We start from the raw sequence: 17,876 nt of genomic DNA on the forward strand, positions 1-17,876 counted from the left end.
TGTTTTATTACAAATATACCGCTAATGTATAAATAATATACTTTTTAAAAACATCTAAAATTTTATGCTTGTTTCATAAAAAACACGGTCGTGTTACAACTCTGCCACCTGTATTGTGACCCCTTTTGCTGTCCGCTAGAATACACAGTAATACCTCCCGGTACTGGAGTACACCCCTGTCTTTATATTTATAGTTTTTATTTTAACTTTGCGTCATATTATGGTTCCTATCTCGATTCGCAATTTCCGTCTAAGTTTAGTCTGGTTTAGTCACTTCACAAGCACAGACCGAGCGCTATTCTATTGAAGCTTGCTTGTCGTGATCTTTCATTGTTTTACATCAGGTTAATTGTTTTAAAACAGTTCCCGTACAGAGTACCGAGAAAGAGGAGAGCCTTCAATAGCCACCAAGCAGTGAGTTACGTCTTTGATATTATTCATAACTAGATACTGTTGTCGTGTCACTTCTCCGGGACGTGGCCATTGATGTGTCAGATCAGACTTTGGGCGTGGTGCGTGTATAACATAACATTTGCGATGAGCACCAGTTTTACATGACAATATAACTAAAAGCTCAAATGTTTCTAGAGTGTTCCGTGCTGATGTAAGTTATTTATATTTAAGATTATTAAAAATAGGACCTTTTCGTTATAATATTTTATGTTATACTGAAGACTAAAAAATTTGCTATGAATTAGTAAATACCCGAGGGATTCCTCTAGAAACATCTAAGATTTTAGTAATACCTTCATTAGAAATAATTCAAATAAACCCCACGGAAATATCCATTTTCTAGGCCTGTTATGGTAAAATCGTCCGTAGATCCGTCCATTTCGTCTGGCGGCGCATTATATGAATGAGATGAAATAGAATACAGAATTCTACTGAAGATTACAAAACGTGCTGAATATATCAAAGCCCCAGAATTTCGATTTAAAAAATGTAATTGTTCTCCTCTCAGACAAAGACTTTTATCTACTATGTGTTCCTTTGAGAACTGTCAAAACGTGATAATTTTTGTGTTATTTACGAGTTTTGCTAAAAGCTTCATAACTCACGTTTTGGGAAACGTAGCCTCATTCTAAAAAATGTTTTGAAAATATTATGAAATCCACTATCGCATTGTGTTGTAATACGTAAATATTTGCGTTTCTAAATATACATTTTATGAAAACGCCAAAAATATGTAAAAATCGCTTACAATTATTTCAAAGCTTTGAAAAATGTACTTTTTTCTGAGTATCATAAAGAAATAACACTTTATATATTGAAGAAATATAATTAAATACTATTAGTCACCTCAAAATATTAAAAACTGTTTTTTTTTTGCATTTTGGCATCATCTGCTAAGAAGTGATCAATTTCACATAGAAAATGAACTACAGTTTGTAATACAGTATCTATAGTATTGTCAGAAACACTTTTGAAGGATTGAATCGATAATAATAATAATAAATTCTTTATTCCAGGATGTGGGGAGGTTGGTGCAATCCTACACATCTCATAGAGGATATAAGTACAGTTAGTATTTAGTTAGTATTTACATATAGTAAAATAAATAAAAAGAGATTAAAAATTAAATTGAAAATGAAATTAAAGCAGAGAAGCACGGGAATCCATCGGATCTAAGATTGTGGGAGCAAGTATCTTTCTCCAATGATCTTCAATGCTCGATCCTGAAGTCAGACGAGATTCTACGATAAGAATGTTTCTGGAATGGTTTATCTTTCCCCTCAGTCCTGCAATCCTGGTTCTTAACAGAGCTGTAAATCCTGGAACTCGCCCTTCTGTAAACATCGAGGAGGCACTGCAGTACCTGGGGAGTCCGAACATTAATCGGTAAGCGTTGTTATATTGCACCCGAAGCCTTTCCATTGTTCTTTTCTTGAAATTAGCCCAGAGCTCGCATGTGTACAGGGTGGTGCAAAAGGCTAAGAAGAGCGTCCTTTTCACTCGTGGACTACAGAGCCGAAATCTTCTACTGAGCATGTTACATTTTATACTCAGTACACGCCTCTGCCTGTCAATATCTTCCTTGTTGTTGATGACATGTCCTAGATATTTTGTGGTTTCTACTGTTTTCAGAATCTCACCATTCAAAAAGGCGGGGGAATGTTTGTTGGGCCTTCCCCGTGTTTTATGACCAGCAGTGCTGTTTTTTTCGCATTATAGATCATGTTGGTTTCGTGAGCAAATTCTTCACAGATTTTCAGGAGAATTCTTAATCCCCGTATTGACGGTGCCATCAGAACCATATCATCTCCGTAGCTCATATTGTTAACACATAGACCTCCGATGTGGCAGCCCACTCCAGCATTGTTTAATCTGTGGGTTAATTCGTCCATGTATAAGTTAAACAGTACTGGGGACATACATCCTCCCTGTCTGACCCCGCTTTTCAAGAAATAGGGTTCTGAGAATCTATCTTTCCACTTTACAAAGTTTTCTTGCTGACGGTGCCATGATTCGAGAATTTTTACCACTTTCCATGGTATCCCTCTTTCCTTTAGTTTTTTCCATAATAAGGGGTGGGAAACTCTGTCGAATGCCTTACTAAGGTCCAGAAAGCATGCGTAAGTTGTTGTTTTCTTCATCCTGTAGTATTCTAACGTTCTTTTTACGCGAAATATAGCTGAGTCAGTAGAGCACTCTCTCTTGAAACCCATCTGATTATCTTTCGTTGTCATATGGCATCCGACTTGATCTAAGAGAACTCGTTCAAATATTCTAGCGATGACCGTGGCGATGGAAATCGGTCTGTAGTTTTGCTGTAAAGTTATGTCTGCCAGTTTGGATTTTACTATCGGTATAATAATTGTCTTTGTCATGTCTTTGGGTAGGTAGCCACTCTTTATGATGTCAGTGAACAGTGTTGCCAGAAGTCCCATAATCGCTGCCCCTGCATGTTTGACGTGTTCGGTGCTTAAACCATCATGCCCTGCAGACGTTCCAGATTTCATGTTACTAATGGCCGATTTTATCATGTTAGTTGTAACGATGGGATCGATATCATCATAAGCAGTTAAATGTGATTCACTTGAGTCGATAGTCGGTGTGGTAGTTGCGAAATGTTCTTTAAAAATGTTTGCAATTATTTCTGGATTCGTCTCTCCGTGTATGTTGCACGAAATTTTACAACGCATGTTTAACAGTTTATTTGACTTGTTCCAAAATTTTTTGAAGTCACGATTATCTAGATCCCCTGCTATTTTGTCCATCTGGAGTTGAGTCGAGTTATTTTGGCATTGTTTTAGTGCTGTTTTAAAGGCAGCACGCTTTGCCCTTCTATCCTCTGCGACAGGATCCTCGCCTGGTCTCCCATTAGTTATCCAAGTGAGCATCGCTTGTCTGGATTCATTGTATTTATCCGCTACAAATTCATTCCACCCACATACTTGCTTATGTTTTTGGATAGTACGCTAAGTAAACACAGAAATGGCACTGCTACGCAGAGCATTTACTATACTGCCGTATAGGTATTTTATTTTGGCGTGCATAGGGTTGCCACCATCCTCAGTAAATGTTTTATTTGACTTGATTTTGACGAGATAGGTTTGCGAGTAAGAGTTATATTTTCCGATATCGAGTATATTATTCGGATTCCATAGTGCTGGATCCCTCAACTCAGATGTAAACACTTCCGTTGTTGCTATTCCATCTGTTTATAAGATCAGCTCGAGAGGCCGGTGATCTGTCCAATCAATATCGTAATATATTTTTATATCAACAATTTGCTTCAAAATATTTTTCGTAACCAGACAATGGTCTAACCACCTGGTAGAGCTGTGTGCGTCACTGATATAGGTGTAAGAATCCGCAGGTAATAATTCGATTTCGGCACATACGTATTCAAATTCTTGACAGAAAGAGATTAGCTCCAATCCAAAGAGTGAGTCGGGATTAGCGATGAAATCTCCAATAATAATTGTGTTAATGTAATCTTTATCGTCAATTATTGCTTGAAGGGAGGCAAAGCAGTTAGAATATTCCTCAAAGTTGTCATTTGAACAAGTTGGCATGTAGATTGTAAAAATACTTAATGTTTCAGTAATCAAACTAACCTCGAGTCCGGCCATCCGACAGTTATGCATTGGGATTGCGGTAACCCTTAAATTTTGTCTGTAGATTATCCCCACTCCACCGTGCGGTCTTCCCAGGAGTGGCCCATCGGCGATATTAACGGCAGAGGTTCCCAAGCTGTTGAAATCCGGGTGATTCCAATGTGATAGGAACTCAATATCTGTAGGGAGTAACCACGTTTCTTGAACTAATATAATATCGTGTAATTCTCAAAGATCATGTATAAATTTTACAGAACTGCGAACCGATCTGCAGTTCACGGATATAATTCTTAAATTGTTACTTGTCATTTTGAAATTTGGTTGATATGCGCGATTCTATAAATCTTTGGAATACAATTCCCTCCGGCCAGAGTTCTTCTGCCAGGAATCTCTTTACTTCAATCGCGTTGACAGAAAGTTTAAAGCTGTTAAAAGGCGTAGGGCGGAAAGGCTTGATTCTTTCAATCTTGGTACCTTCCAAACCCTTTTCTGCTAGGTAGGCATTGATGTCTTCCTCGGTGGTTTCCACGGTAAACCGCGAAATGTAAACCGTTGAGATTAAGTCGGCCGACTTTAATATTGTTGACGTTGCTTTACCTCTCAAATTTCGGTTAGCTTTCCGCGTTACTAATGTATATCCGTTTTCGCCCGTCGCGGAAGGCCGGGGTTCGGGCCGCGGGCCGTGCTCGCGCGTTCTCTGTTTGTTGTTTTCGGGCCGTTAGAAGTGCAAACTCGGTCGATCACAGCGATCAATGTTTCTACGCTCGGTGCGTTCTTGAGTATTTTTCATGTGTGTGTTAGTTGCATTGTTGTATGCGTTCTTAGTCACAACCGTTGAGTAGGATTCTTCTGTCGGTATTTGTTTACTTTTAAGATGAGTATTACCTACATTTTCGCCACTATTTTGTTGCGAGTTCTTGGCCAAATCGCTTTGTTTGTTTGGAGCGTGAATTTTTGTAATTTGTTCTTTTATTAAAGCCAGTTCTTGTTTTAACTCATCATTTCTTGTGGCCGAAGAATCTTTTAATTCGGTTTTAATGTGTGTTATTTCCATTTTCATAGCGTTTAGTTCCTTTAGGAGTTTGGATACGTCCACAATATCAAAATTGACGGGAGGCAATTTATGTAGCTGTCTGGCAACGAATACAGGTAGCCTGTCAGGGTCTGTCTCCTTCAAAGCCTTCAGGATGTCCAGGAGATCTCGGCTAATCCCGCCGTCTCCTTTCCGCAGAGTTCATTTGTCCGGAAGTTTGTCGAACAAGATGGTCTTCGCATTCTTTATTTCTTCCTCCGAGAAGGCGGAGGTACATAATTGCGATCTCATCGAGAGTGTCCGCCTTGTTTTGGATAAACGCGAGGCACTCATTTATTATGATATTACATACGTTGCACGACATAGCTTAACAGTATTAAGTTCATGCTAATTATTTATTTGTTGGGAAAAAATTCGTTCATTAATTGTTTTAGTTCTACGCATTCAACAAATAAAGGAAACTGTAAATTTATATGAACATTTCCCGGTTTTAGCCAGAGTATTAGTCGCCTGAACGAAGAGTGGGGTCAGTTGCTCGCCTGCCTACTCCACTCCAGATCGACCACCACGCCAGCCCCTACAACGCATCGAACACCTGTAAGCACGCACTTTTATTTTTGATTTTGTTATAACTGGCATACAGCTCTCTCCAAGTTTTTAAACTGACTCAATTTTATCTTCAAATATTTATAAAATTGTTGAACATTAGCGGACCTAGGTGGGACCCTTGGGGGATATCAGATTTTACCTCGATAGATTTTGAGAAGACACCGTTGATTAAGATTACCTTATTACGGTTACTAATGTAAGATTTAATCCATCTAAACAGGTCACCGTGTATACCAAGTAGGACAATCTTTTTCAAAAGAATTGAGTGTATTACGCGATCGAAAGCCTTAGAGAAGTCTGCATACATAGTGTCAATCTGCTCTTTGTCATCCATCTTGCTATGCAAGAAGTTAATGAAGAGGGCCAGGTTGGATGTCGTAGACCGACCTCTCATGAATCCGTGCTGATTCGGTGTGATGATTATGGAAATAGCCGAGTATAATTGACCAAAGACAATATTTCTTGAACTTTGCTTAAAATAGGAAGTTGGGAAATTGGACGGTAGTTTTTAACGTCATGGATATCACCAGTCTTAAAGATGAGTGTGATAACGGCTGATTTCCACTTGAGGGGAAACGTTCCTTCTGTTAGTGATTTCTTATAGATGTCGCAAACCGGAAGACAGATAAACTTACTACAGTTGCATATAAAAACTCCGGGTAGCCTATCACTTCCTGGTCCTTTTTTAATATCTATGCTTGAAAGGTATTTCAAAGTGATTTCTTCATTTATTCTAATTGAGGATATTAATGAGTTGTTCAGAGAATCTTCCTTATTATCAACATTGAGTGCTGAAAATTAATTTCTAACGGCATTTGATAAATATCAAACATATCATATCAGCAAACAAGTCTGTAACTTCTTTGCTTCCGTCGAATGTTCTGGCGTAATGGGAGGATTTTATTTGTGTCACATAATTCCATATTTTTTTAACATTATTTTGTATATCTGATTCCAATCGAGCAATGTAGGCGTTATTTATTTATTTATTTATTTATTTAGACGCCGTAAAAGGCTTTTACAATATACATGAGTTATGTTTACAGTGGTTCACAGGAGCGAAACAGTATAATGTTAAACAGAATAATTACTGAGAAATTATGTTGAAAATTAAACAAGAATAACATCTGGTATACATAGGTACAATAGCATTTTTATTTTAAATCCGTACAGTAGTTTAGTATTGAGGTTATTGTTAGCTTCAATATTGGATTTGGTTGAATTTGCTGAGAACTAAGAGTTAGCTCTATTGAAACAGGGCTGTCAGTAAGACATCTCATAACAATTTTGGGAAAAATTATAGTTTTGATTAAGTATATAAAATTATTAGATAACACTCTTCTGTCTGATATCTGATGTAAGTGCATAGTTTAGGTTCTGTGATAACTTATGAATAGAATGGTATTATGCCTAATAACTTTGATAATTACGACAGAGGTATGTTATTATAGCCTTCTTATAACTATATTCCGTGCAGTTGAACACATCTACTACTTCTGAGAAAGCATTGCCAACTGCATGCAATCTAGGTATAAGCGAGTTTCTAAATGACTCAGTCCTGATATTGTTATTGAAATTAAAAATAATTTTGGATCGAGTGGTTCTAGTGGGTATATGGAAGGTAATTAGGCTTAATATATCAGGGCTGTCTATAATACCATTGACAATTTTAAAAATAAAAGTCAAATCGGAAATAAGTCTTCTATCTGAGAGTTTAAGTAAGTTTAATTCTTTCATCAAGTGATTGTAATTTATTGATTCTATAGGTAGACCGAGTTTATAATTAATGTATCTTAGGAATTTATGCTGAATTTTTTCAATAGAGTCGGAGTGGATTTTAAAGTAAGGACACCAAATAGGAGAATTATATTCGATTTGACTTCGAACAAGTGAGGAATATAAGATTTTTAGTGTTGAAATATTTTTAAAGTCTCTGCCATTTCGGAGAATGAAGCCGAGCATTTTTAGTCCTTTGTTGGTGACTGTTTCTACATGTGAAAGAAAGTTAAATTTTGAATCGAAAATAATGCCGAGATCGTTAATTTCACTTACAGAGGCGAGAGAAACATTATTAATTTTGTATTGATAGTTAAGGGGTTGTGTTGTTCTAAAAAATCTTATAATGTGGCATTTACTAATATTGAGATAAAGTTTGTTAGTTTTGCACCAATCTTGAAGTTTATTTAAATTTAATTGAATTTGAATACAGTCATTTATTGTTTTTATAATTTTAAATAGTTTAAGGTCATCGGCAAAAAGTAGCACTTCAACATTTTTATCAAATTCAGTAACAATATCGTTTATGAAAAGGAGAAACAGTATTGGGCCTAAATGTGACCCTTGGGGTACACCGCTAGTAGCTATGAATTTGTGTGAAAGGTTAGAATTATTTTTTACTTGTAGATTTCTATTTGTTAAGTAGCTTTTTATCCATTCCAATAGTTTACCCTCAATTCCGATTTGACTAAGTTTATTAAGAAGAATTTTATGGTTAACTTTGTCAAACGCTTTTACAAAGTCTGTATATATTGAGTCGACTTGGGTTTTGTTTTCGAGTGAACATGCTATAAAATTTTCATATAAGGAGAGATTTGTTAGTGTGGATCTGCCTGGCATAAATCCATGTTGATTAGTTACAATGATGTTGTTAATATGTATGGAGATTTTATCGAGGATAAGTTTTTCAAACAGTTTGGGGATAGTTGAGAGCATGCAGATGGGTCGGTAATTAGTGACATCATGAATATCGCCTTTTTTAAATACAGGTGTTAGATAGCAATTTTTCCATAGGTCGGGGAAGCATCCAGAATTTAATGATTGGTTAAATATATGACATAGTGGATTGGCTATTATTGATGCACAGTTAATTAGAAAGGCAGGACTAATTTTGTCAGGACCCGCTTTTTTCTTTAAGTCGAGTGTTTTTATTTTGCGTATAACATCAGGAACATTTATATGTAAAGCGGGAATGTGGACCGATTCCTTTGGATGAAAGGGTGGAAGTTGAACATTTGGGATATCATTATCGTAAACATTTTTGAAGAAGTCGGCAAACAAATTAACGATGTCATTAGTATCACTACTACTTTTCCCTTCGAAATACATGTATGTTGGTAGGCTAGGTTTGTTTTTTCTTAGTGAGTTTACATGTGTAAAAAAGTTTTTGGTATTTGAAGGAATAGACTTTTCTGTGTTGAGTATGTATGTTTGATATAATTTTTTGGAGAGCTTTTTACAGTCAGTTCTATATTTATGAAATATTTTGTAGTCTGAGATAGAGTTGCTCTCTTTGAAATTTTTGTGCCAGATTTTTTTGTTAATTATTAAGTGTTTTAAGTCATTATTAAACCATTTGGGGAACTGTATGAGTATGACTTGAAATTTTCTTTTGTCTTTAGCGAAGTAATGAGAAAGATTGGTAATCTAGTGGATTCTTGTACCGTTTCCAGGCACGAAAAAACTTTAATTTTTCTTTACTTATATTTTTTAAATCCGCCGAATACCATTTTGAAAATTTGGTTGATTTTGTTACTTTCTTTGGAACCAGATCATTTGTCAGGGTATCAATAATACCATAAAAATTGTGTACCGCAGCAACCACGTCCAGTTTATTTAACCATGAAGTAGTACATAACCTGGGGTTTCAGAATGGTAGCAGGGAGAGGAATATTTAGTTCACCTATCATAGATTTTGGATGTGCATCGTCGATTATTAGTGGCGAGTCGGTCGCGGAGACGATGACTGTAGTATTACAATGCACGAGATCTAAAATTCGTCCGTGAGAATTAAAAATTTCGTTATTCTGTGTTAAATTGGAGAACGAAAGGCAGCTACGGAGGGTAGAGGCATAGAGATCGATACTACATGACTGATACGTAGAGTTCCGGCTCACATATGTCATATTGTAATTACTAGAAAAATGTAATTAGTAAATTCAGTAGTTAAGTCAGATATGGCAGTTGTATGACTCTTGATAATAGAGAAACGCTGTGATATAGACACCTTAGGACTAACTCCTGGTAAGTAAGAACAACAAATAATATAATTGAAACGCAATGTTTTGAATATCTTATTAACAGTGAGATCCATATATCCTCGGCTTCTGATGTCCATGATTTTTGAGATCAAACTTTAAAGTCTTTTTTATATCTATAGCAACGCAACCCCCTACTCTTGTTGAATATGCTCACTTTTTGTTATTATTTTTGCCAGTGAAACCCCCTGGCCGTTTAAGGGACTTGGCTCATGTGGCATTATGTTACATCATTTGGTACTATTATTTCAGGAGATTCTCAACTCGCACCTTTTCAACCATGGACGTCGACCACGATCTGGTGTTGGAGTATTCAAAGGAACAATTGATAGATTCCATTTTGGAATCCTCGGCAGAGCACACGCTGGACATCCTGGACACAGACCCTCATCCCAGCGACCTCACCCTGGCGCTGCTTGCAGCCGCTGTTTACAAAGAGAAAAAGCAGCGAGAAGCCGACAAGGCTTACGGGCAGAGACTTGATCTGCCCGAAGGCTGGCAGCTGCAGACGACTGGTTCCAATCCAGACTTACTCAACCATTACTTCGGAGCTATGTTTATTCACACCGGCTTCCAGCAAGTGGTGGTGGCTCACCGGGGCACACTTCTAACAAATATAGGATCGCTATATACAGATTTGAAGGGAATAGTCCGTAATAAATACACGAGTTGCATGAACTCCGCAGTAACTTTCGTGGACTATGTTAATCAGGTCATAAATACTGTCAACTCTAAATCAGAAAATTTTAAAAGGCGTTATAACCTTACTATAACGGGACACTCCCTCGGGGGCTGGTTAGGTCAGGTGACGGCTTTTACAGTTAAACATGTGAAGGTGTCTAACAAAGCGCTGATGCCGAACACATGTGGGGGAGTTCACGCTAGGACCGTGGTCTTCGACAGTCCGGGGGCAAAGGACATGTTGTACAAAATTCAGGATAATTATTACTCTAGATATGGCACCAGTGTTTTGGACAAGTTAGACAGGTTAGATATTACGGTATACTTATCGGCGCCTAACCGTATTAACACTTGCGGACCGCATCTCCGTTTGTCAACAGTTTGTCGTGTTTTAATTAATTTATCTAAATACACTTACATAGATATGAAAACAGTTTTGTACAATGCGAAGACACACGCAATCAGTAATTTCGTGGAAGCTTTTAAAGAAAATTCACCAAATATAAGGGCAGTATTGGACTGGGCTAAGGACAGCAATGAATATAAAGACCCTTTTAATAATAAAACGCTAAATCAGGAGAATAATTGCCATGTAGAGTATAAAAAAGTAAATAAATTTGAAAAATTCGTAAAACTTGAAAAACGGTATCAGATGGTTCCTTCCGATCCTCAAATTAACGTCACAAGTAATTTAAACGTCTTTTCTGAGGATGAAGTTCAAATTCTTGAAAAGTTGGTGATTATTCAAAAGCAAACGGATACTAAGATTTTAAACGCTTTTTTGTTAAAAGAAAAGCTTGAATTCAAAAACGATAAATTATTTGCCGATTTTGAATTATTGCTCGAGCGTAGAACAATTAGTTGCAAATCTAAACAACTGTTGAGAGAACTCACAAATCGGGTAAAGCAGCTGATGCGGTGGCTGAGGCCAGAGTTTTCCGAGGCAGTGGAGGAACAGAGCAAAACTACTGACTTGATTTACCGCAATAAAGGTCTGAATTATTTGAAATCGATACAAACGATTAAATTAAATTTCGAAGATTCCATTAACCTTAAGGAATTTTTGCTTTCTACGCATCGTGTTCTGTTGATAGTAACAATAGATGCCGCGTTTGAAATGACCCGCATTCATAACATTGTATTTAACCAAATTGAAACATGTGTTAAAGTATCAGATCCACTTAAGAAATATATCACCGAAGGTCATTATACTTTCTTAGACTGGCCGGAACTAGAATCAATTTTAAATATTCACGGTTTCCCCGTCGACCAAAATGACCTGATGATAGTTGACGGTAGTTCGTCCTCAGCTCAGAACAGCTCAAAACTTCAACCTTTATTTGATTATTACACACAATGCTCTTCTCCAACCTTGAAAAAACTTGTTTTCATCTCGTCACAGCCTATAGACATAAAAGACCCTTTAGGAAACGTAATAACATTGAATGTTGATCGAAAAATTATGGATTTATCCGTCGAGTCTCAAGAAATTATATTTAGAAGGAAAATATTTAAATTTAACGGAAGTGGAGGGCATAGCTTACAAGAGTTTTTGGGAGATAACTTTCCTCTTAGTGAATTGGATCAGTTCATAAGTTCAAATTGTTTAAAAAGCATTGTGACTAATGAAGACTTTGTTATTTCTTTGAAAGATACGCGTCCAACGATAAGTGATCTTCAAATGCCATTTATAAAAATAAATATCAGAACTAGCAAGGAATGTATCTTACGTTGTGTAAAATTACCTAACACCCTGGCGGTGGTCAGCGGGTTGAACCGCGTGGACCAGGAGACTGTGGCCAGCTGGAATCAACTCGAAGGGATTAATATCATCCTTGCCGAGGAAGGTGCAGAATTTACCTTTAGAGATACCTGCGATGAGAACCAGGATAAACGCATTTACTCGTTTGAAGTGTCAGGCGGAGATGTGTACTGCAAACAAATATTTGATAAAAAAATTTATTTACTTCGGAAGTTTTTCCACCTAGCATCAATTGACATACAAAAGTTAACAGAAATTAATCTTGCTGATGACCTGTTTGTCATTTGCAGTGAGGAAGATAAGTCTTCTTTTTTGGGATTGATAGACAATTTGACAAAAAGAGAAGCATTAACAGATAATACACTTACAGCTGCCACAAAGGAAATGGAGATGGATATAATTAAGAAACATTCCAATAAAAATATTCATTTTCTAAAAATAGTTAAAAATAGATATGAACTGAAGTGGCGATATTCCCATGGGTCTGTGGAGCGCTTATTCTCGTGTATGTCCACAGACTCCTGCGAGCCTGTCGATGAAACAACTTTGAGCAAAACTGAACGAAACTTGGTAATCATAACAGACGATCCCGGCACAGGGAAAACAACATCTCTTGCAAGGCTGTCAAGACGGATTGAATCGTTGTGGGTTATTTATATAGAGTTAAAAAACTTCCAAAAGCATATATACAACCTACCAGAGGTGCTCACTGCCCAAAGCGTGGCAAGCTTTTTACTGAGCGAGTGTGGCACTGACGACAGCCCGGATCGATTGTTAGAGTATTTGCTTCAAAGTAAGTTACATTCAAAGCGGGTCGTGTTAATGTTTGATGGTTTTGATGAGCTGGATGATTACGTTAAAAATAAAGAGAATTGCAAAAAAAAACTTATCCCTCTCTTTGTTTTTTTGCAAGGCTCACCGGCGATTCAAACAATTATAACCGCTCGAAATTATTTGAAGCAATCATTAGAAAAGCCATTAAGTCACACCTCTACGTGTTTTGTACGGATTACTGCACAAGAGCGACTACATTATTTACTTGTTTTATGGCGTTCCTGCCCATCTCTCGAGCTGGAAGATTACGGAGAGGATCGGGAGGGTCTACTGGAGAAATATGCCGAAATGGTGCTAAAGGAAGCGGAGGGAGTACTGCGGGGGGACATGAATCACTTCATGGGGGTCCCCCTCCAGCTAAGGATGTTAGCGGAAGTCTTCAGGCCGCAAAGAGATCTGTTACTCCAATCTCCATTAGTCAAGATAGACAGTGTATCAAATCTCTACAAAAGGTTTATTACATTAAAATATGAAATATACTTTAGTGATAAAACATTGATAGATGCAGCGACAGACGGGTTGCTAAAAAAAAAAAATTTTGACATGTTAACCACAATTCACGGTAAACTCGGTTTCAGAACATTCTTTCCTGATTTCTTTGATGAGAACTTTGGCGCCATTGAAGACGAGTGGCTAAATAAATTAAACAGACTTGGTTTGATACAAACAAAGGAAAACCACGAATTCGAATTTATTCACCGAACTTATGCCGAGTATTGCTGTTCGCAAATAGTTGTCCACTGGCTCAACCGACCTAAAAGCTTTAACAGGTATGAACTGTTCCAAAAAATACTTATACCTCAAATACTGCTTCATCCAGACAGCAAGATCATACGATTGTTTATGAATACGCATTTGAATGAAATAGAAATGTCAAAGAATGCACTTGAAATAAACGCCAAGTGTATTGGTCAACTTTGGCTTGAAGACAGTGCAATATTTAGGAATCAGAAGCACCAAACTGCTCTTCACATTGCAATAATAGAAAAGAATGAGTACATCGTCAAATTTCTACTAAGTGGATTGAACATAGAAAGTACCCAAATGGCGTTTGTCTCTTTCATTACACAATATGATACTAATCATAACACAGCAATGAATATGGTGGATATTCCTATATCTCATAATATCAGTCAAGATGATTTAGTATTGGACAATACAATGATAAATATTTTACAAAGCATCGAAAAATGTTCTTATGAAATCAAGGAACAGGTCATGTTTGCAAGTTTATTTAACCGACCCCCTTACAAACCTTATAAACCCGAGAAACAGTTCTTTTGTGCGTGTTTATTAAATCGAAATGATCGCGATACGAAACACTATCACCAATTGTTATTACGTAAACCTCACATTTCAGACCTTATTAAAGAAACGTCACATCTACAAGATCGCGAATTATATTCTTCTAGCCATATTGAAAAAACGTCAGATCACGAAACATCATTAAATCTTCGCTATTATTTAAGACATTTATTTACGTCTAATTCATCTAGGGAAAAGCTCATTTTCATCAGTTCATTTTACAGAGATGTTAAAAATAATTTAAGTTGCATCTCAAGAATAATCGATAGAGTTACAGAAGTTGAATTATTAATTAAACCGTTTAAAAATGCTATTAGAAATGAAAATTTGGAATTTGCCAAAGATATATTATCAACACAGTTAAAAAATAATGTTGAACGTAATTGTTTATCAGTGTTAAAAAACATGGAAGAAAATAATGAGGAATGTGCCCTTCATCTCGCTGCAGAAAGCGGCAACCTTGATATGATTAAACTACTCGCAGAGCAAACTGTTCCCTTCACTGTATTGATGGAACAGAGGAATAGACTGGAAAACCTTCCCTTGCATATAGCTGCTGAAAACGGTCACCTGAATATTGTTAGGTACTTAGTGGAGGAACATGGCGCAGGCATTCAAGGAGACCCAAATACTATGTCACTTGCAGCTACAGGCGGACATTTACTAACTATACAGTATCTCCTTGAAAATGGTGCTGACATCAACGCTAAACGGAGTGGGAACACCGCACTGTATTGGGCGGCAGAATGGGGACATTTGCCGGTAGTAGAATACCTTCTGCAGCAGGAGGCTGGTGAGAGAGAGACCGCACTAATTAAAATATGCTTTACAATATTAAATATCTCTGATACAAGCTTTAAAAAAATGGCATCTAAAAATAATCAAACATGGAAATGCCCAAAATGTAAAAGCCGGCCGAGCTCACCTGCTCCGTCGGCCTCAACATTAGGTTCAGAAGCCGATATATTATTTGATCGCCTCACTAAACATTTTGACAACAAAATAAGTGAAATGAAAAAACTGTTTGAGGTAGAAATCAGCGATCTCAAGAAAAGCACTAACTTTATTTGCAACCAGTATGATGACCTGATCACACGCTTTAAAGATTTGGAGGAGGGCCTCAAAGGTATAAAATTATTAAAAGAAGAGAATGAAAAAAAAACACAAGAATCTCATCCCTAGAAAGCCGTCTTGCAGATCTAGAGCAAGTGAAGCTCTCCGACAGCTTGGAAATGGCGGGCGTGGAATTGCGGCCGGGAGAACAAGCCTCGGAAGCAGTACTTCGAGTAGCCAACTCACTGGGACTGCCCTTGCAACCACAAGATATACGCATGGTGACCAGGACTCAAGATCGAAGACAAAACACCCCAGACAAACTCCACATCACCTTCTATAATCAAAATACAAGTCAAATCAAATCAAATCAAAAATTATTTATTGTAAAATTAAAATTACAAAAGGTATAGCTTATGGGTAGACCCCATTTCTTCCAGCTAACCACATTTATTTAATTACAATGTTTATACAGATAAAATAATAACAATATACCAATGAAAAAATAAAAAAATACAAATATATATACCAATAAAAATAGGTGTTTCATTTACGTGAGGTATTCACTCAACGTGTAGTGACATTTATTAACAAGGAAAGTGTTTAGTAACGTTTTGAATTTGTGTGTATCTTGTATTTGTTTAATGTTATGTGGAAGGTTGTTATATACTTTAATGGCCATGTAGTATGGTCCTTTTTGGAATATTGTTTTGTTTGCTTTTGGTATTAGTAAGTTTTCTGTGAGCCGTGTAGCGTATTTATGTGTTGAGTTTTTTAGTGGGAACTTGTCTGTAGATGATCGCACTAACATGCATAACTCCAATATATATATGTCTGTGACTGTCAGAATTTTCAGATTTTTAAACATAGGTCTACATGAATCTAAACGATCAGAGTTTGTAATTTTTCTTATGCATCTCTTTTGTATGATGAAAACATCTTTAGCGTTTACCGAGTTTCCCCAAAAAATAATACCGTATTTTATTATTGAGTATACATAACCATAGTATGCGGCTATTACTGATTCGGTGTTTAATATTTTTCTTAAGGTACCCAGAACATAAGAAAAACTACTGATTTTTGCTACAATTTTTGAGACATGTTCTTTCCAGTTTATGTTTATATCTAATTCCATTCCCAGTAGTGAACAGGTTTGGGAAGGTTCGATAATATTATTATTAATGTTTACATTTATATTTATAGATGTAGCTTGCACTGGACAAAATTTTAAAATTTGGGTTTTGTTTGTGTTGAGTGATAGATGTTGCGATAACAGCCAGTTTGCTATTAATTGGCAAGTCTCGTTAACTTGTTTGTTAAATTCGTCAACGTCTCCATTACATTCAAACAACAAAGCGGTGTCATCAGCAAACATTGAACATTCTGTGCCAGCAATTATTGGAAGTTCGTTTATATAGATAAGGAAGAGGAGAGGCCCAAGAATGCTTCCTTGTGGCACACCCTTGTTTATTGTTCTCCATTTGGATTCTACCATGTACTGGACCATTTTTTCATTGATATTTGAAATTTGAACTTTCTGCTGACGATTTTTTAAGTACGATTCAAACCATTTTAATGCTAGACCTCTAATACCCACATGTTCAAGTTTAGTTAGAAGAAGCTCATGATCAACATTGTCGAATGCTTTTGAGAGGTCGAGAAAGATACCTACAGTTTTTTTACTAATATTAATACTTTCTAAAATTTTGTTCAAAAAATTGAAAACTGCCTGTGTTGTTGAACGGCCTTTACGGAATCCAAATTGTTGTGGACATATTATCTCAAAGTTTTCGAGAAAGTTATAAATGCGATTGTACATGGCTCTTTCAAATATTTTTGAAAAGTTTGGTAATAAGGATATCGGTCTGTAGTTTGAGATTTCCTGTTTAGGACCCTTCTTATACAAAGGTACAATAATAGATTGTTTTAATTGTTCTGGGAAGGTTCCTGATTCAAAAGATTTGTTAATTAATATTTCCAACGGGTAACTTAACGCTTCTGCACATGCTTTTATAATTTTTATAGGGATTTTGTCAGTGCCGACACTGCTTTTATTTTTCAGTTTTACGATGATTTTAATAATTTCCTCCCTGTTTACAGGCGTTATAAAGAATGATCGCGACTGTTTGTTTTTGACTGTTTTGGCAGATTGTGGATGTAGAGATGTGTTTTGTGGTGGTGGCGGTGGCGGTGGTGCAAAGAAAATGTTAAATTCATTTGCAATGTTTTTTGGTTCTGATACCAGGTTATCATTTATTTTAAGACAGATTTTTGGTTTACTTTTAGAATTAGAATTATTTGAGTTCTCTTTTATTATGTTCCACGATGTTTTGGTTTTATTTTGCGCATTTTGAATTCGTTTACTATTGTAATTCCGTTTAGCTACCTGTTTTACTTTACTGAGAATTTTTTTGTATTGTTTGTAATTGTTTATGATTGTGAGGTCATTTGTGTTTTTTCGTTTCATGTACAGATGTCTTTTTTGTTTAATAGATATCTTAATA

The 17,876-nt window shown here is 36.4% G+C and overlaps 1 long non-coding RNA gene across 1 annotated transcript; it reads left to right on the forward strand.

The window, feature by feature from the left end:
* Positions 1–274: 274 nt before the first annotated feature.
* On the forward strand, positions 275–15,127 carry LOC149421473 (uncharacterized). The gene is made up of 4 exons (XR_016302501.1): positions 275–414; positions 1,470–1,521; positions 5,589–5,691; positions 9,990–15,127. It is a non-coding gene; the product is annotated as an uncharacterized LOC149421473 (long non-coding RNA).
* Positions 15,128–17,876: the final 2,749 nt, after the last annotated feature.

Source organism: Hesperophylax consimilis, chromosome 8 (assembly GCF_061612785.1).
Source record: "Hesperophylax consimilis isolate HC1 chromosome 8, BYU_Hcon_1.0, whole genome shotgun sequence".
Lineage (NCBI taxonomy): Eukaryota > Metazoa > Arthropoda > Insecta > Trichoptera > Limnephilidae > Hesperophylax > Hesperophylax consimilis.